The sequence below is a fragment of the Cyprinus carpio genome, chromosome B22 (genome assembly GCF_018340385.1).
Source record: "Cyprinus carpio isolate SPL01 chromosome B22, ASM1834038v1, whole genome shotgun sequence".
In the NCBI taxonomy this organism is placed as follows: Eukaryota; Metazoa; Chordata; class Actinopteri; order Cypriniformes; family Cyprinidae; genus Cyprinus; species Cyprinus carpio.
Genome location: NC_056618.1, coordinates 24,187,425 through 24,208,099, shown reverse-complemented (window position 1 = coordinate 24,208,099; position 20,675 = coordinate 24,187,425). Strand labels below are relative to the sequence as shown.

General features: G+C 39.9%; 1 pseudogene; it reads right to left on the bottom strand.

Moving 5' to 3' along the window:
* Positions 1-5,169: 5,169 nt before the first annotated feature.
* On the bottom strand, positions 5,170-7,175 carry LOC109064666 (annotated as a pseudogene).
* Between the last annotated feature and the right edge of the window lie 13,500 nt (positions 7,176-20,675).

Sequence of the window (20,675 nt, the reverse complement as noted above, 5' to 3'; positions counted from 1 at the left end):
TAGACGACTATTTAGATCAGTTCTCATAATGTAGTGCAGGTTTGAACTGTTTTGTGGAACTGTTTCTAGTTTCATGGGATTTATACCCAAGCTCTTCACCTCTCAAGTCGAACTCCATACTGCGTGAGCAACCAAACAATTCTACTGAAAATAAAAACCCATACATATATTAAGCTGTATATGTGATGCTTTATGTTCAAATGTATCAAATGTTTCAGCATGTTAAAATTGCTTTGAATTCAAAATATATGTCCATAAGTAATTGTGTGAAAATTAGGCTTTATTAATCGAAACTGTGGACCTGCAAATCATACTTTGTGTGAAAAGGAATACAAATTATATGAGTTTTACTGCCTCTAGTGTTTATTTCAACTGGAAACTGTGGCGATTTGGATGTATGGGCATGTTTTTTCAGTTTGGCAGAAATGATTTTAGAGGCAGGTATTTCCAGTGAGCCTATGTTGTTCTTAATTCGTGCACAAAATGCAGTAATTATATTTTTTCTACTTATTTATTTTTACTCAATACATTTTAACTTGCTTTACAAATTCTGTCCCAATTAAAGATGGTTTATGTTGCAAAAGTTAGGTTTAGTAAAACTGCATAGTATTGCTTCTAAAACCACGTCTGAGCTGATGACCACAACTGTCCTGTGTTAGGGGTTTAGAGTAGGAAGCAAAGATACTGAAGGTGCAAAGTCTGTAATCTTGCTAGAAGATTCCACTATGTGTATGATGCAAATGGCTTGAGGAAGTCGTGGCCTAGTGGTTAGAGAGTTTGACTCCTAACCCTAAGGTTGTGGGTTTGAGTCTCGGGCCGGCGATACCCACGAATGAGGTGCCCTTGAGCAAGGCACTTAACCCCCAACTGCTCCCCGGGCTGCCCACTGCTCCGGGTGTGTGTTCACGGTGTGTGTGTTCACTGCTGTGTGTGTGCACTTTGGACGGGTTAAATGCAGAGCACGAATTCTGAGTATGGGTCACCATACTTGGCTGTATGTCACTTCACTTTGAAGTCACCACATACAGTACATGTTCCTCATTCTCTTTAATGTTAAGTTGACTGGAAAAGGACATGTTTTGTTCACTTTACTTCTGTTCATGTTCCGTTTTGTTGTGGCCAAGGCATATCGTAAAAAAGTGGTAATAAGTCATGGCCTCAAGATCCAATATAGAGGGAACAACATCTTGGTGCCACGACTTCTTATATTAAGCAAACAACATCCTTTTATCATGCCCATGAGTTTATGCATGAACAAATCTGCGGGATTATAGCAAACTGTGATTATTAACATTTTATTTTGGACTGAGACTGACAAACATATAAGGATGTAGTTATCTCGACAAAATTATCTTGAGGCCACAGCGTATTATTATGTTCCCATGAGTTAAAGGTGCAGTATGTAATATTGACAGCTAGCAGCTGAAATGGGTACTGCAGTTCAAATTCAAAATAGTGTTTCTCCCACCCCTTCCTCCTCAGTCTCAACACCCGTGTGGGTTGTCAGATTGAGGACATTCAATCGGATTAAGCACAACTGACAACAGAAAGTGACAAGCCTTACACTGTAAACTAATGATTTTATACTGTAATCAAGGTCCTGTTGACACTACATGCTACCTTTATTATGTGTTAAAATACTTCTAGCGTATTCAAGTCAAAAGTTTAAATGCTTAGTTCCTTCTATCAGGTCTACCTAAAAGTCTTTAGCAGTTAAGTGACTGTTTTTACAGTACAGTACTCTTTTACTCTTTTGTCTTGTGAACAGGAAATATATTATCTCCTGAATCCATGTGGTAAAAACATTGTCTTGTCTGCAAGAAAGGCCTATCAGAATATACCATCCTTTTTGAAAGATTTTATTTAAAAAAAACAAAAACAAAATAGGCCTTCTTATTTGCAGTCTTCACAGACTGGGTAAAGAAATAACCACTCATAGGTGATTGACATATGACAAAATAATTTGGATAAATTCAAGTTAAAATCAAGTTAAAAAGTCATAAATATTTCCAATAAACTTATGTATCCATAGCAGATATGCCGAAACCTTCATATAAACTTCAGGTAGCTCAGGGGAATTACAGAGATTAGGGTCACCAAAAGATGTGACACCAACAGCAGTTTTCCCACAAACCCCCTGTCAACAATGTAAACACAGATTTATTCTTATCATTTGGGGCCTTATATCAATCAATATGACAGATGATCTTTTACTTATGGTGCAACTTCCTCCATTGCCATATGTACACATCATCTGTGTACCTAAATACCCATCTTCTCCCCACTTATTTTGACATTTTGTTATTCATGATCTTTACATGTGTTTCCATGAGATGATTGCTAAATGAGCCATTAGTGTCCAGCGTTCCCCAACCTGCAATGCTGCAGTCAGAATGCACTTCAATCTCCTCTTCTTTTATTGGTATAGATATCCAGTTGACATTTTTGTGTGATTTTTTTTTTCTCTAGCTGTAGTACAAAATATAACAGAAATATTTAATAATTATGAACAGCAGTTTTGCAAATTATTTGTTTTATTGGAACATATTCCCAACCTATTTTTAGGTAATTTCCCTGAAGTTGAGATTTAAGTATGCCTGTCTAGTTTGTTTTCTGGTCCAGCCTGAATTGTCCATGTGACATCAGTGGTTCAACTGTAATTTACGACGCTGTGAGAATACTTTTTGTGCGCAAAGAAAACAATGATAACATGATTTATTCAACAATTCTTCTCCCAGAGTTACCAGCTTACGCTATTTTGGAGAGTACCCCAGAGCGTAATCACCGTAATCAGTGCTGTTTACATTCAGCATGCTTGTGTGTATTTTACCGATGTCCTTACTATGTTTCTGGACCTGGGAACAGTGCAGTTGCATTGCTGTCTACGGAGGGTTAGAGAGCTCAAATTTCATCACAATTTCTTAATTTGTGTTCCAAAGATGAACGAAGGTAATACGGGTTTGGAACGACATGAGGGTGAGTAATTAATGACAGAATTGGTTTTTTTGGGTGCACTATCCCTTTAACCCCATCTGTAGGCTAACCACTTCTCAACAAAATAAAAAAGGAAGATAAATTACCAATGACAGTAATTTAGCTATGATGCCGCACTCTTTAATATTTGATTCTGATTGGCCGATCATCCATTACGAAGACATATCTTTCGCACTTCTTTCATGTCGTCACACCAAAGATTCACACTCTTTTGCTTTAAAGGAATGCAACTAATGCCATCTTGTTTTTTTATTACTGTAGCACTATAATAACGTTCCTCTTGTTGTTAGGAGAATTGTTCTCTATGTTCCAATGGACTTTGTTTTCCTTAGCAGAAGCTTTAAGATGATATTTTTAAGTGACCCAAATTGGACTCTGCCTTTTGCTGAATTTGTTCTTCTCTCTTTTCACATCACATATCAGATCGGAAAGGCATGCATTTTCAATAAAATTAAGGAAATAATAGAAAATTGGAAAGTAATGTGCCTCAAGGCTGTTTATCGGTTAGGGTTAGGGTTAGGAGTAGGTGCTGGGAGGGCTTTATTATCCCAATAAGGTGGCATCCATTTAATAGTTTTAACAAAAATGATAATTTACACTCAATATGTTATTAATAATAATGTTTAATAATGTACTACAATACTGAGGTGCAAATATTTGCCAATTGCCTCAAGTATTATAAATTGCATCTACGTAATTTTATTGCAAAGAAAATGCTGTAATAAATTATTGACTTAGTGTAAATGGAATCCACTGCCACTTCCATATTTTCCGGTCAGGCACACATGAGAAATGAAAATATACAATTTTGCAGCTTAGCATTTGATTTTGAAATTCAGTTATCAGTATCAAAGAAAGCCATTGTAAATTTATACTGTACACAGTGAAAGTAACATGATATGTAGTAAAGTATGGTAAACCATACTCAGAATTTGTGCTCTGCATTTTACCCAGCCAAGTGCACACACCCGGAGCAGTGGGTATTTACTGCATAACCCAGGAGCAATTGAGGGTTTGGTGCCTTGCTCATTTTTAATTTATTTAATTTCTTTAATTATTTACCCATTGCCACTGCCATTTAGTCGTGAATGACTGTGCAAAGTGTGGCATCAAGCTGAGTGTGGGTATTGAGGTATATCCCCTCCACCTACCTACATTTCCTGCTGCTACTGAGAATCGAACCCACAACCTTTAGGTTACAAGTCTGAGTGGCACAACAGATTTCTGGCCACTGCTCCTGGTGTGTGTGTGTGTGTGTGTGTGTGTGTGTGTGTGTGTGTGTGTGTGTGTGTGTGTGTGTGTGTGTGTGTGTGTGTGTGTGTGTGTGTGTGTGTGTGTGTGTGTGTGTGTGTGTGTGTGTGTGTGTGTGTTGTGTGTGATGTGTGTGTGTGTGTTTTTTTTTGAGTATTTGAAACTGTGTGTGTGTGTGTAACTTGCTGTTCTTAAAATATTCTCACCTGTGATCAAGACAAGACTGTTTTTAAATTAACTTAATAATAAAAACAACATGTCTGGCAGAAAATCTATTCTATATTAGACTCATAGGCGAAGTTTCACTTTTATGTGTGAGGGGCACCCACTGGCAGAAGAGCCACAAGCACTTTTTTATATGTTCTACATTTCATGTATTTATGTAACACATATTCTACATTAAAAAATAAATTTAGAATGAACAATACCTGCTGTACAAAGAGTAAAAAATAAATAAATAAAAAACCTACCAAATGCAGAAAAGCCGCATCTTTTTCCGAATTGTGTAGATGAACACTATCTTTCTTTCATCTCTTCTGATAAATTTTCAATCAAATCATTCTCTGTGCTAGAGGATGTGTGCTCGGCTCACGAGGATCGGGCTTAAATATTATAATTAATTTAGCCCAAAATGTACTTATTCTATCCACTAAAATAATAAGATAATACAAATAAAATTAGAAAATATTAATTATTTAATTTGTATATCTTATTCATAGCTCAGACAAAATCATGAAAAAATCATGGTTGTCTTCAAATATCAAACTGTCTGTCACAGTTTCATATCTGGTTTAAAATACAATTTCTGATTAATTAAAATCTCTAGACAGTATATATCAATGTATGTTATTTTTATTAAAAGATGATTTGGGAGGAAAATCAACAACAACAACAAAAAAAAAAAGATAAAAATAAAAATATAAATTAAAATTTACCAATTATGTTCTTTATCCATGGAAGATATGCTGAAATCTTAATATAAACTTCAGGTAGCTTTGGTGAATTACAGCGATCAGGGTCACCAAAAGATGAGACACCAACTGCAGTGTCTCCACAAACCAAAGGACCTCCTGAATCCCCCTGTTAAGAAACAGATCAACACTTCAGTCACATGCTGTCATAATTCCTAACTAACACTAATTCGAACAATAAGATTTGGTGAATCAAATATTTTTTTACATACATCACAGCTTCCTCCATCTCCATGAACACACATCATCTGTGAAGATGAAAAGTCTTCGTTTCCCCATTTACGTTCACATTCCATATTATTCATGACCTTCACGTCTGTCTCCATGAGGTGACAGCTACTCCTGCCGTTGGTTTCTAAACTTCCCCAACCTGCGACACTGCAAACTGAACCTGCTTCGATATCGCCTTCTTCCGCTGGTATGGATATCCACTTGATATTGTCGTTTAGTTGTACATTTTTTTCTAACTGTGAACCAAAAATGGCCGCATTATTATTAAAAATATTTGATTATCTTCCAAATCGGCTGTTCTTCTGCATGAAAGTTTACTAAAGTCAGCTAAAATAAGTGCAATTTGGTACCTTCAAAAGCATGATGTCATTATGAAAGGATCCCATGGTGTAGTCTGGATGCTGATGGTAGGAATCCACTGTGAATCGGACTGAATTCTCACTCTTTTTTTCGTAGGTCATGTGAACCTAGCACAACCGTCACAACTCGAGCACTAACCCTTTTTAAAAAATTAAAAAAGAAGTTTTATTGAGCAGTAAGTTTTTTTTCACAGTCTGCTATACTCATAAGTATGTTCTGGAAGTGTGCTGATTTAGTAGCCAAAGTCATGATGAATGTTTTACTGTATATGATTATAGTCATTTTAATTAATTTAATATTAAAATGTTATTTTTTTAGTTTTTATATACTTAGTTGGCTTAATAATAATAATATCAAATTATTTAATCTTACTTTAATATATGTATTGCATTCCGCAATATTAAATTAAGATGTATTTTGTATTTGTTTTGTTATATATAAATATTTAATTAATTAATTTGACTAATTAGCAATATATTATCTAAAATATATAATTGTTAATGTATAAAAATAATATAATAATATAATTATTGTATTGATCAATAAGAAATAATAATATATTATAAAGTGTTTATTCTATTAAGTTACACATTATTTCGATAGTCCACTTTAAACATTTTTTGCAACTACATGTCAGCTAACTCTCATCAGAGTATAAGCAGATTGTTAGGTTAAGGTTAGGGTTTGTAGAAAAGTTGACAAGTAGTTGCTAACTTATAGTCAGTAGAATGTCTAAAATTGATTATCAAAATAAAGTGTTAACTTATATTATCTAAAATATATAATTAGGTAACTTATTAATCATGTTTTAATCATTGTGTTGAATAATAAATTTATGTAGATAAAAAATATTGATTAATTTCTATAAAATTAGCTGGCTTAATAATAATATGAAATTATTATGTAAAGTAGCCTATTTTATTGAGCAATAATGAATATTGATTTATTTAGTATTTATATATTATATAATTACACAAGATTGTGGGTTAAACAAGGTCTTACTTTCTGCGGCAATGTGCAGCAGTCATGACAAATCTATCAGAGATGAGGAATCCACTGCAGACATGATGCTCCTTTGACTGAACAGACACCATGTAAGGTCTGGAGTGGGGTTTTGCTTCCCTGCCGTTCACTATACCCACATTTGCACAAGTTGAGAAAGAGAGATATATAGTTATTTTAGATTATTTTATTTCCTCGGCACTGTCTGTCCTCACTGTAAATGCTATAAAACATGGCGCGTTAGAATTTTATTTTATTTTTATTATTATTTATTTATTTATTATTATTTTTTTTTTGATTAGTCTTACCAATGCAGGTCATTGGTGGCAGCAGAGAGGCCAGCAGGAGCAGAGAGATGGCGATCATGATGAAGACAATCAGTGAGCTTTCACTGGATATATACAGTATAAATATAATACAAATGTGGGTGGAGACACAGAGTTTCCCATAACTTTTTCTTTCGGTTTGTGTATCAGTAATTAGATCTGATCATACTTGTGGCTTGATGAGGCTTCGGTAGAAGGCTTCAATCATCATACCACAAAGAGTTGTGCCATTTGATTAATTTGAAGCCATTAACTTGCAGACAGTGCACAAAGCCTTGAGCTCAAAGAAGCAGCTCTTACTGCACGAACAATGTTAATGCAATATTAAGCTAATCACTAACATTAACTTAAGTGATGACAAATTAGTCTTTGGGCTGTTTTCAGCAGCGCTATATCCATGGATAGCGGAACAAACCAAAAGAAAGGGGGCCCCGTGGTGGTGGTGGGGGGGCGCACTGGATGAGAAGCACATTATAATGCATTATAATTGTACCAAATCCTTGTTACTGTACTGTAATATTAGTCTGTAATATTAGAAACAGTACTAGCCTAGTATTAGTTAGATGCCAGATATATTTTGTATTTTATAAACTGACTCTGGAAAATTGATTTTTAGAATATAGATCACGATTCTCCCACGATTCTGAAAACAAAACATTAGACAACCAAACTAAATATGTATAGGATCATTTACTTGTTTCTGATAAAATGTTTTATTTAAAGTTATAAATGTGTCTATCTAAAAATATTTATTAATTTAAATGAATTTATTATGTAAAAAAATCACTTGAAATAAATGAATTAAGATTCTTTTCGTTCAAGATTTTTGAACAAATCTCTTGAATGAATGATTTAGACATCAAATACATTTTAACAGTCACAGGTCTGCTCCCACTTTTGATTGCGGCTATATCTGGACTATCAACTTTTATCTCATTTACTTTAGTTATTATTTAATGATTGCGAGTTGCAGCACAGAAATGTAGCCGACTGTTTGTGAAGCGGTTTCAAACATAAAACTTACATCATTAGCGCTGCTCTCTCTGGATCAGCGGCTGTCCAAAAACATATTTAAATATTCCGATATGATTGTAATTTCAAAGGTTTAATAGACATAACGGAATCATCATCATTTAGGAATAAGATTGTGCATGTTTGAATTAAGATCGCAAACTTTTACTGATTAATCGTGCAAATAGGCTATAGGCTTATATATGTTATATAATATCAGATCTCAAAAGTAACCTGGGCCCAGGCCCAATTTAATAACCAATCACGTCAAGAGATCCCATCATTAGCATATCATGAACTGTGCTGCAAAGCAGGGGTTCTAGTGAGAAGGCAGCCAGGTCAATCCAGTATATTTTTCTGTAGATGTTTCACTAGCTGTTGATATTTTCACTATTTTCACGATGGCATGTCAGTCACTTTCAGTCGGTCACTCTCGACACCATGTCGGTGAATGACGAAAATGGGATATCGCTTCGACCAATCTACTTCGAGTGTAAACTAAATGAGCCAATGGACACTGGCATGCAATTATTGCAGCCAGCTGCCGCTGATCACAGCATGAGTATAAGAAGGCAGCAGGTGCAATGCATACCAGCTTTTCGCTTCAGAGCCGAGCATTAGTATCGTTCTGCTCAACTGTGTCTGCTGTGAACTACGAGTTTCCGCTTCAGCGGTGGTCGTTTCAGCATCGAGTGGATTGCACACTTCAGGCTGCACTACCCCCTGTCGTGTTGCAAGCGACCAATTCCCCTGTGCGCCTCAGCACTAAAAGAGCATTTCCTAAAGAGCAAATTTCTCTAAAAGAGCTTCATGGCTCGTCCTTATAAGGATGCTGTTTCACCTGTGCGTTTCTGGGTGCGGTCGTTACCTGGCAATGGGTGATGGTCACGATCGCTGCCTCACGTGTCTGGGCAAGCACACTGAGGTAGCTTTTGTGGATGAGTCATGTTCCCACTGCGGGAAGATGACCATCTTGGAGCTGAGAACCAGGCTCCGCTACCTTCAAAAAAGGGGGCGGAGTCCCGTTGCCGCGATCTGGGGCTCGTTCTGGCAGCCGACAGACGAGAACCAATTCCAGCAGTAGCGCGGGTGGTTTGAGGATTACAGTGGTGGCAAACCCCACAGGGAACCAACCCTCTGGGGACATCACTCCTCTTGCACCTCTGATCCAGTGGAGCAACCCACGGAACGCGCTGGGCCCTCTTCAAAGAGCGTACCAGTGGTATACAGTAGGCCTCCCCCTGACCAGATGTAGATCTTACCATCGGAGGGAGAGCTGTCCGATGAAGAGTCAGCCGCGCTGCCGCCCCACGGGATGGTGGCAAAATCCTGGGTCGGATCCGGAGATGACAGCTATGCTTTTCTGGGCCGCCAAGAGGGTAGGGTTCAAGTGGAAATCTCCACCGCGTCCCGACCTCTTAAGGCAGGATGATTGGTTTCTCAAGGTGGCTCGCGCTGGTTCTCAGCGGCTTTCTTCCCAGAAGTGTATGACGAGCTCACCAGGTCGTGGATGGCACCTTTTACTGCCAGAAACCGGCCATTGGGCTCCTCCTCCCTCACCACCCTTGATGGCAGTGCAGCGAAGGGATATTCAGTGATTCCTCCAGTGGAGGAGGATACAATTGTGTCCTAAGTCTGCCTCCTGCTGGCGGGGAGACCCGGTGCTTCCTTCCCGGGCATATAGACATTCCTCTGGTCTAACCGGCAGTGTCCAACCTTCTGCCCGGCGGGCAGCTGCTGCCTCCACCCATCCGCCGGCCACAGCACCCCAGCCTGCTCGTCGCCAAGGGCGGCCCCCTGCATCCACCCCTCTCCCGCGCCACATTCGCAGCAGCCTCCAGCAAGTGGCGCCATAGAGCTGGGTGTAGGCAGGCCACCCCACCTGTCCTGGCCCCCGTCCAACCTGGTGGTGAGCGGAAGAGCAAGAGGCCCCAGGACGGGCCACCCAGAGAGAGGTAGCTGCTTTCTGGGGGATGGTGAAGGCATCTCTCCCTCCCCTGGAGGAGGGCTGGGTAGAGAATCTGGAAATCTCGACGAGAGAGCGGTTTTCTCTATCTCTGGGTCCCAGGAGGACACGGAGAGTTGCGGACGGTCACTCACCCTTCTCCTTCACCAGATGGCAGCAGCGGGCGGTTCGAGAGTATCAACGAAGGCCCTACTCACGCACCCTCTGCCAACCTGTGGAACCAGGTGAGCCTTGCACCCCACACTCACACCCCTCTCTGGTCTGCTCACAAGTCCCTGTGTTCCACCTCGCTGCCCCACTGCGGGTACGGCTGTGGTTCCACTGGTCCCGCTTGTACGGTTTCTAAGTGCCTGGTCAGCGCTACCCAGCCCATGTCGCTGGCTTCTGCGGACCATGTTCTGCGGGTAGAGATCACAGTCCTACTGGCAAAGGACGCGATAGAGCCGGTCCCTCCGGCCTTCATTGTACCCAAGAAAGGCAGTGGGTTACGACCAATCTTGGATCTGCAAGTTTTGAACCGGGCCCTTCATTGGCTACCGTTCAAGATGTTGACACAGAAATGCATCTTCGGGTGCATCGGTCCCCGAGATTGGTTTGCAGCGATCGACCTGAAGGACGTGTACTTTCATGTATCGATCCCTCTGCGCCACAGACCTTTTCTGCGGTTCGTGTTCGAAGGACGGGCATATCAGTACAAGGTCCTGCCCTTCTGGCTGTCCCTGCCTCCCCATGTCTTCACGAAATCACGGAGATGGCTCTTGTTCCCCACAGTCTTGGGATCAGTTTTGCGAGCACAGGGACCTGGTGCTCCGGCACCTCAGCCTGTTGGGCCTTCGGGTGAACTGGGGAAAGAGCAAACTCTTGCCGATGCAGAGGATCTCTTTTCTCGGTATGGAGTTGGAGTCGGTCGAACAGACAGCACGCCTCACAGAGGAACGTGCGTGGTCGGTGCTAGCCTGCTTGAATACATTCAAGGGCAGGACAGCGGTCCCACTGAAACTTTTTCAGAGGCTCCTGGGGCATATGGTGGCCGGAGCGGCATATACACCGCTCGGCCTGTTACATATGAGACCACTTCAGCACTGGCTTTATGGCCGAGTCCCCAGGTGGGCGTGGAAGCGCGGCACTCACCAGGTCCAAGTTACACCGGGCCTGTCGCCAAACCCTCACCCCGTGGTCAGATCTTGCATTTCTCTGGGCAGGGTTGCCCCTAGAGCAGATCTCCGGGCATGCTGTGGTTTACACGGATGCCTCCACCACCGGCTGGGGGGCCACGTACAATGGGCATGCAGTCTCAGGGGTTTGGACGGGCCCGCAGCTGCAATGGCACATTGATTGCCTAGAGTTGTTAGCAGTGCGCCTTGCCTTGAACCGTCTCAAAGGCTGCATATGAGGCAAGCACGTGCTGGTCCAAATGGACAACACAGCGACTGTTGCTTACATCAACTGATAAGGTGGTCTGCGCTCCTGTCGCATGTCACAACTCGCCCGCCACCTCCTCCTTTGGAGTTGGAAGGTTCCGGGCCTGCTCAACATTCCGGGCCTGCTCAACCATACAGCCAACGAGCTGTCTCGAGCAATGCTCCCGGGAGAATGGTGACTCCATCCCCTGATGGTCCAGCTGATTTGGAGATGGTTCGGAGCCGCTCAGGTAGACCTGTTTGCTTCTCCAGAGACCTCTTACTGCCAGTTGTTCTCTCGGGAACTCTCGGCACGGACGCACTGGCACACAGCTGGCCGCGGGGCCTACGCAAATATGCGTAGAGTTTGAGCCGGCTGACTCCCAGGTAACCCTGAGGCCCCAGCCCAGCTACGTGCCCAAGGTTCCCACTACACCCTTCAAAGACCAAGTGGTGAACCTGCAAGCGCTGCCCCTGGAGGAGGCAGACCCAGCCCTAGCTTTGCTCTGTCCCATCCGAGCATTGAGATGCTACGTAGACCGGACACAAAGCTTCAGCAGAGGATGGCCCACTGGATTGTGGATGCCATAACCCTGGCTTATCAGGCACATGGTGTGCCCTGCCCGTTTAGGTTGCGAGCTCACTCAGCTTGAAGTGTTGCATCCTCCTGGGCGCTGGCTCGTGGCGCCTCACTGACAGATATTTGTAGAGCTGTGGGCTGGGCGACCCCTAACACGTTCGCTAGGTTCTATAGCCTTCGTGTAGAGCCGGTATCCTCCTGTGTTCTCATCTCAAACGGGTAGTGGCACCAAGAGGCCCCGGTTAGTGTCGGCTTGCTAAAACTGCTCCAGAGTGTCCGTACTGTAGACCCTGTTGAGATCCTCCATCACCCTAGGCATCTGATTCGCGGCGGAACATCTGGCACCAGGCCTTCATGATGAATCCATGAGAACCATGGAAGGCTGGGTTCCATATTGATACCTATGCGGTACTCATATGCGTATAGTCTACGGTATAGCCTTAGAGCCCGTATTTCCCTGGCAGACTTCTGCCTTCCCAAGAGGGTTTTAATCACCTCAAATTTCTCCATATACACCTAAACGGATGCTATATGTGTATTTGCTCCCGAGACCTCCTTCGGGAAGGATAGGGCTTCCACACCGTCCCTGTTCGAAGCTACGTTTTCCCAGTGTTATCCAGTCTCACCCAGTGAGGTAGTGCTTTGACAATGGTGAGTGGAACTACTTGTTCCGAGCCCCGGCCTACACCTAATAGGGGTGCAGGTGGCTCCCACAGGGCACTGGAAGGGGCAGCATCCATGGCTCTTTGGTAGGGATCCCATTTTCGTTGGTCACCGACGTGGCGTCGAGAGTGACCGACTGAAAGGGAACGTCTCGGTTACGTATGGTAACCCTCGTTCCCTGAAGAAGGGAACGGAGACGCCACATCCTGTCGCCATGGTTGCTGTACCGCCGCTGAGCTGCCGGGTCTCCGGCTCGGCTCCTCAGCAAAAACCTGGTATGCATTGCACCTGCTGCCTTCTTATACTCACGCTGTGATCAGCGGCAGCTGGATGCAATAATTGCATGCCAATGTGCATTGGCTCGTTTAGTTTACACTCGAAGGATATTGGTCTATCAAAGCGATATCCCATCACAAACTTGTCTGTATTCAAGTGTTCGAGGCATTTTGAGGACACAACATCATCAAGTAATTAACTTGTTAATTAACGAATGTTATAGTATCCACTGTAGTTGTCCGCTAGTAAAAAAAAAAAATAGTTTTATCAGTCATTATCCATGGATCCGGAGGCCCTGGCTGGTGTGACTGAGTGGAGGCGGGGCTAATTTGCATATTCATAGATCCGTGTATAGTAAATGAGGCAAGGGTGTAGAGTAACTTTCAAGCTATTTTAAGCCATGAGAAAATTATTTTCACAAGAAAATTTTTTATTTTAATATGTCATTTTGATGATCAAAGATGAGTTTAAAGGGGTAAAATTTTTGACTACTGGAGGACTTTAAATGTTTACATTATTTGTGTTTGTTATGTTATGTTTTTATTATTATTTATTTATTTTATTATTATTAGAGTGGAAACTAGTTTACTAAACAATGTAAACTTGACTGACTGCTTAACTTCCACTTTTAACCCAAAGGAAATTATTTGGAAACTAACCAATGAATGTGAAGAATAAACCAAAAAGGCTGAGTGAGTTTGGGATATTGCAGTATTTTTTTGCACTATAATCAAAGTCCTGTTAAAGCTACAATGCTACCTTTTTATGTGCTAAAAATACTTCCAGCATATTCAAGTCAAACGCTAAGCTCCTTCTATCAGGTCTTTCCAAAGTCTTTAGCAGTAAAGTGAGCATTTTTATAATATGTTTTTACTCTATGTCTTATGAGCAGGAACCATACTATCTCCTGAATCAATGTGATAAAAACATCTCGTCTGCAGGAAATGCCATATCTGAAATAAATCAGAATGTACCATCCTTAAAAAAAAGTGGGAAAAGAATAAATAAATTAAAAAGGGCCTTTTTTCCAGTCCCCAAGGCCTGTGTAAAGAAATAACCACTCATAGGTGACTGACATATTGAAACAATTTGGATTAATTCAAGGCAAAATCAAAAAAAGTCAATGAACATTTCCAATAAACTCATTTATCCATGGCACATATGCCGAAAGCTTCATATAAACTTCAGGTAGCTCAGGGGAATTACAGAGATTAGGGTCACCAAGATGTGACACCAACAGCAGTTTTCCTACAAACCAAAGGACCTCCTGAATCCCCCTGTTAACAATGTAAACACAGATTTATGCTCACCATTTGGGGCCTTATATCAATCAATATGACAGATGATCTTTTACTTATGGTGCAACGTCCTCCATTGCCATATGTACACATCATCTGTGAAGCTGAATATTCATCTTCTCCCCACTTATTTTTACATTTTGTGTTATTCATGATCTTCACATGTGTTTCCATGAGATGATTGCTAAGGGAGCCATTAGTGTCCAGCCTTCCCCAACCTGCAATGCTGCAGTCAGAATGCACTTCAGTCTCCTCTTCTTTTATTGGTATAGATATCCAGTTGACTTATTTGTGTGATTTTTTTTCTCTAGCTGTAGTACAAAATATAACAGAAATATTTAATAATTCTGAACAGCAGTTTTGCAAATTATTTATTTTATTGGAACATATAGCCAACCTATAATCACTTAACTTTATATTTGAAATGCATTTTAACATTCAATACACCTTAATTATAACTAATTAGATTATATTTTTGTTTACACATGGTTCAAATATGTGTACTGTAATTGTAACCATCGAAATCTACAAATAGTTGAACTACGGTCACTTTAGTAAAACCATGGTTTATTTTCATAAGGGACTGCCAGTGACAGGCTGTTGCATGCATAAAATACAACCTTTTAATTTTGACAGTGTATGATTTATGTTAACATTACATGATCAATATAAACTTTCATTCAATTTAAATAAATGTAATTGCACCAAACTATGTAGGCTACAATTATTTTTTTATTATTATAATTATTTTTATTGTGAAATAACTCAAACATATGTTTTTTTTAATTTTTTTTCTGTCCTCTGATAAGCATTGTTCTGGGCTGCCGTTTCTAGATGCATCAGCTTATGATACTGTATTTCTGGGAAATGCAGCCCTGCTTGAATGCACTGTCAGAAGTGAGTAAACGCTCTCTGTGATCGTTTGGTTCTGCCTTGCAACATCTGCATTTAGATTCAAGAGCAGGAAAATAGTTCTATCCTACACAGTTATTCACTAACATAGGTTATTCGTCCATTTCAATGCATATTGTACACAATATATATATATATATATATATATATATATATATATATATATATATATATTTTTTTTTTTTTTTTTTTTTTTTTTTTGTTGTTGTTAAACAAAATTACTGGTAAAATAATACACACCTTTGTATCGATATTTTTTCTTTGAGTATCTTTGTTTTCTGGTTCAGCCTGAATTGTCCATGTGACATCAGTGGTTCAACCGTAATTTTACGACGCTATGAGAATACTTTTTGTGCGCAAAGAAAACAATGATAACACGATTTATTCAACAATTCTTCTCCCCGAGTTACCCTCTTACGCTATTTTGGAGAGTACCCCAGAGCGTAATCACCGTAATCAGTGTTGTTTACATTCAGCATGCGTGTGTATTTTACCGCTGTCCTTAATACGTTTCTGGATCTGGGAACATTGCAGTTGCATTGCTGTCTACGGAGGGTCAGAGAGCTCAGATTTCATCAAAATATCTTAATTTGTGTTCTGAAGATGAACAAAGGTCTTACGGGTTTGGAACGACATAAGGGTGAGTAATTAATGACAGAATTTTCATTTTTGGGTGAACTAACCCCTTAACCCCATCTGTAGGCTAACCACTTCTCAACAAAATAAAAAAGGAAGATAAATTACCAATGACAGTAATTTAGCTATGATGCCGCACTCTTTAATATTTGATTCTGATTGGCCGATCATCCATTACGAAGACATATCTTTCGCACTTCTTTCATGTCTTTACACCACAGATTCACACTCTTTTGCTTTAAAGAAATGCAACTAATGCCATCTTTTTATTATTATTATTATTATTATTATTATTATTATTATTATTATTATTATACTGTAGCACTGTAAAACCATTCATCTTGTTGTTAGGAGAATTGTTCTGTATGTTGTAATGGACTTTTTGTTTTCCTTAGCAGAAGCTTTAAGATAATATTTTTGAGTGACTTTTGTGTATCAGTGACTTTTTTAAGCAATCGACCCAAACTGGACTCTGCCTTTTGCTGAATTTGTTCTTCTCTCTTTTTGCATCACATATCAGATCAGAAAGGCATACATTTTCAATAAAATTAAGGAAATAAAGGAAAATTGGAAAGTAATGTGTTTATCGGTTAGGGTTAGGGTTAGGGGTAGGTGCAGGGAGGGCTTTATTATCCCATTAAGTCATCTTTATTTATATAGCGCTTTAAACAAAAAAGATTGCATCAAAGCAACTGAACAACATTAATTAGGAAAACAGTGTGTCAATAATACAAAATGACAGTTAAAGGCAGTTCATCATTGAATTCAGTGATGTCATCATGCAGCTCAGTTCAGTTTAAATGGTATCTGTGCAATAATTTGCAATGTTGTCAGAGATTTGGATGTATATGAAGTGTTGAAATGTGGGCATTTAGGGGGAGTGATATGCGAGGAGTGGGCAGAAATTGATCGGTGACAGAATGGAGAAAAAAACCTTGGGAGAAACCAGGCTTAGTTGGGGGGCCAGTTCTCCTCTGACCAGACGAAACCAGCACTTCAATTCCAGGCTGCAGCAAAGTCAGGTTGTGCAGAAGAATCATCTGTTTCCTGTGGTCTTGTCCCGGTGGTCGTCTGAGACAAGGTCTTTACAGGGGATCTGTCTCTGGGGCTCTAGTCCTGGTCTCCGCTGTCTTTCAGGGCTGTAGAGGTCCTTTCTAGGTGCTAATTCACCATCTGGGCTGGATACATACTGGATCCGGGTGACTGCAGTGACCATCTGACTTGGATACAGACTGGATCTGGTGGCCACGGTGACCTCGGAATAAGAGAGAAACAGACTAATATGAGCTTAGATGCCATTCTTCTAACGATGTAGCAAGTACATCGGGTGTTATGGGAAGTGTTCCCGGTTCCGGTTTACCTAATTAATGCAGCCTAAAAATCCTTTAACGGATTTGGATATTAGAAGTGTATTAGTATGTTATGTGTAAGCCAGGTTAAAGAGATGGGTCTTTAATCTAGATTTAAACTGCAAGAGTGTGTCTGCCTCCCGAACAATGTTAGGTAGGTTATTCCAGATTTTGGGAGCTAAATAGGAGAAGGATCTGCCGCCCGCAGTTTATTTTGATATTCTAGGTATTATCAAATTGCCAGAGTTTTGAGAACGGAGCGGACGTGGAAGACTATAATGTAACAAGAGCTCGTTCAAATACTGAGGTGCTAAACCATTCAGGGCTTTATAAGTAATAAGCAAGATTTTAAAATCTATACGATGTTTGATAGGGAGCCAGTGCAGTGTTGACAGGACCAGCTAATATGATCATACTTCCTGGTTCTAGTAAGAACTCTAGCTGCTGCATTTTGGACTAACTGGAGTTTGTTTACTAAGCGTGCAGAATAACCACCCAATAGAGCATTACAATAGTCTAACCTTGAGGTCATAAACGCATGGATTAACATTTCTGCATTTGACATTGAGAGCATCGGCCGTAATTTAGATATATTTTTGAGATGGAAAAATGCAGTTTTACAAATGCTAGAAACGTGGCTTTCTAAGGAAAGGTTGTTATCAAATAGCACACCTAGGTTCCTAACTGATGACGAAGAATTGACAGAGCAGCCATCAAGGGTTAGACAGCGTTCTAGGTCATTACATGCAGAGCTTTTAGGCCCTATAATTAACACCTCTGTTTTTTCAGAATTTAGCAGTAAGAAATTACTCGTCATCCAGTTTTTTATATCGACTATGCATTCCGTTAGTTTTTCAAATTGGTATGTTTCGCCGGGCTGCGATGAAATATAGAGCTGAGTATTATGAGCATAACAGTGAAAGCTAACACCGTGTTTCCTGATGATATCTCCCAAGGGTAACATGTAAAGCGTGAAGAGTAACGGCCCTAGTACTGAGCCTTGCGGTACTCCATACTGCACTTGTGAACGATATGATACCTCTTCATTCACTGCTACGAATTGATGGCGGTCATATAAGTACGATTTAAACCATGCTAATGCACTTCCATTAATGCCAACAAAGTGTTCTTGTCTATGCAAAAGAATGGTGTGGTCAATAGTGTCGAACGCAGCACTAAGATCTAATAGCACTAATAGAGAGATACAACCACGATCAGATGATAAGAGCAGGTCATTTGTAACTCTAAGGAGAGCAGTCTCAGTACTATGATACGGTCTAAATCCTGACTGGAAATCGTCACAGATGCCATTTTTCTCTAAGAAGGAATATAATTGTGAGGATACTACCTTTTCTGGTATCTTTGAAAGAAAAGGGAGATTCGAGATCGGTCTATAATTAACTAGTTCTTTGGGGTCAAGTTGTGGTTTTTTTGATGAGAGGCTTAATAACAGCCAGTTTGAAGGATTTTGGGACATAACCTAATAACAATGAGGAATTAATAATAGTCAGAAGAGGATCTAAGACTTCTGGAAGCACCTCTTTTAGGAGCTTAGATGAAATAGGGTCTAACATACATGTTGTTGGTTTAGATGATTTAACAAGTTTATACAATTCTTCCTCTCCTATAGTAGAGAATGAGTGGAAGCTGTTCCTCAGGGGATCTATAGTGCACTGTCTGATGTGATACTGTAGCTGATGGCTGCATGGTTACAATTTTATCTCTAATAGTATCGACTTTAGAAGTAAAGTAGTTCATAAAGTCATTACTGCTGTGATGTTGAGAAATGTCAACACTTGTTGATGCTTTATTTTTCGTTAATTTAGCCACTGTATTGAATATTGTTTTCTTCTAAAAGAGACGAAAAGTAATCAGATTTAGCAGTTTTTAATGCTTTTCTGTAAGATAGGTGGCATCCATTTAATAATTTTAACATAAATGATAATTTACACTCAATATGTTATTATTGCATACTGTTTAATAAAGTACTACAATACTGAGGTGCAAATATTTGCCAATTGCATCAAGTATTATAAATTGCATCTAACTCATTTTATTGCAAAGAAAATGCTGTAATAAATTATTCACTTAGTGTAAATAGAATCCACTGCCACTTACACATTTTTAGGGTCAGGCACACATGAGAAATGAAAATATACAATTATGCAGCTTAGCATTTGATTTTGAAATTCAATATTTATCAGTATCAAAGAAAACTTTCAGCATTAGTGTGCTCTATCAACATTACCAAACCAAAAGTACAGTTAGAAGTATATGGCTTATTATATTCTTTGGCAAAAACCATTGTAAATTCATACTGTACAGCAGTGAAAGTCACATGATATGTAGTAAAGTATGGTAAACCATACTCAGAATTTGTGCTCTGCATTTTACCCAGCCAAGTGCACACACCCAGAGCAGTGGGTAGTCATTTTTGCTGCATCACCCAGGAGCAATTGAGAGTTTTCATTTTTTATTTATTTAATTTCTTTACTTTTCTTTACTTATTTACCCATTGGCACTGCCATTTAGTCGTGAATGACTGTGCAAAATGTGGCATCAAGCTGAGTGTGGGTATTGAGGTATATTCACTCCACCTACCTACATTTCCTGCTGCTACTGAGAATCGAACCCACAACCTTTGGGTTACAAGTCTGAGTGGCACAACAGATGGCTGCCCACTGCTCCTTGTGTGTGTGTGTGTGTGTGTGTGTGTGTGTGTGTGTGTGTGTGTGTGTGTGTGTGTGTGTGTGTGTGTGTGTGTGTGTGTGTGTGTGTGTGTGTGTGTGTGTGTGTGTGTGTGTGTGTGTGTGTGTGTGTGTGTGTGTGTGTGTGTGTGTGTGTGTGTGTGTGTGAACTACCAGCCAAAATTATCTTTCCAGTAGTACAAACAGTAAATGGAAAAAAACTTGCTGTTCTTAAAATATTCTCACCTGTGATCAAGACAAGACTGTTTTTAAATTAACTTAATAATAAAAACAACACGTCTGGCAGAAAATCTATTCTATATTAGACTTATAGGCAGAATTTCACTTTTATGAGTGAGGGGCACCCACTGGCAGAAGAGCCACAAGCACTTTTTTATATGTTCTACTGTAGAGGTGGACAGTAACGGAGTAGCTTTACTTCGTTACTGTACTTAAGTACATTTTTCAAGTATCTGTACTTTACTGGAGTAGTTTTATTTTAAGTAACTTTTACTTTTACTTCACTACATTCCAAAGCATAAGATCGTACTTTTTACTTCACTACATTTCATAAAACATATCGTTACTTCTTATAATATATCACATGCTCTGAGACAGAATCGGTGTCTGATTCAAGAACGAACTGATTCTTTTCAATGAACCTTTTAAATCGGTTCGCAAATCGCACCAAACGATTCATTCACGAATTAGAATGATCTGATTGCAGCTGTTTTCGAGTCTACAACTCACTGATTCAAATGA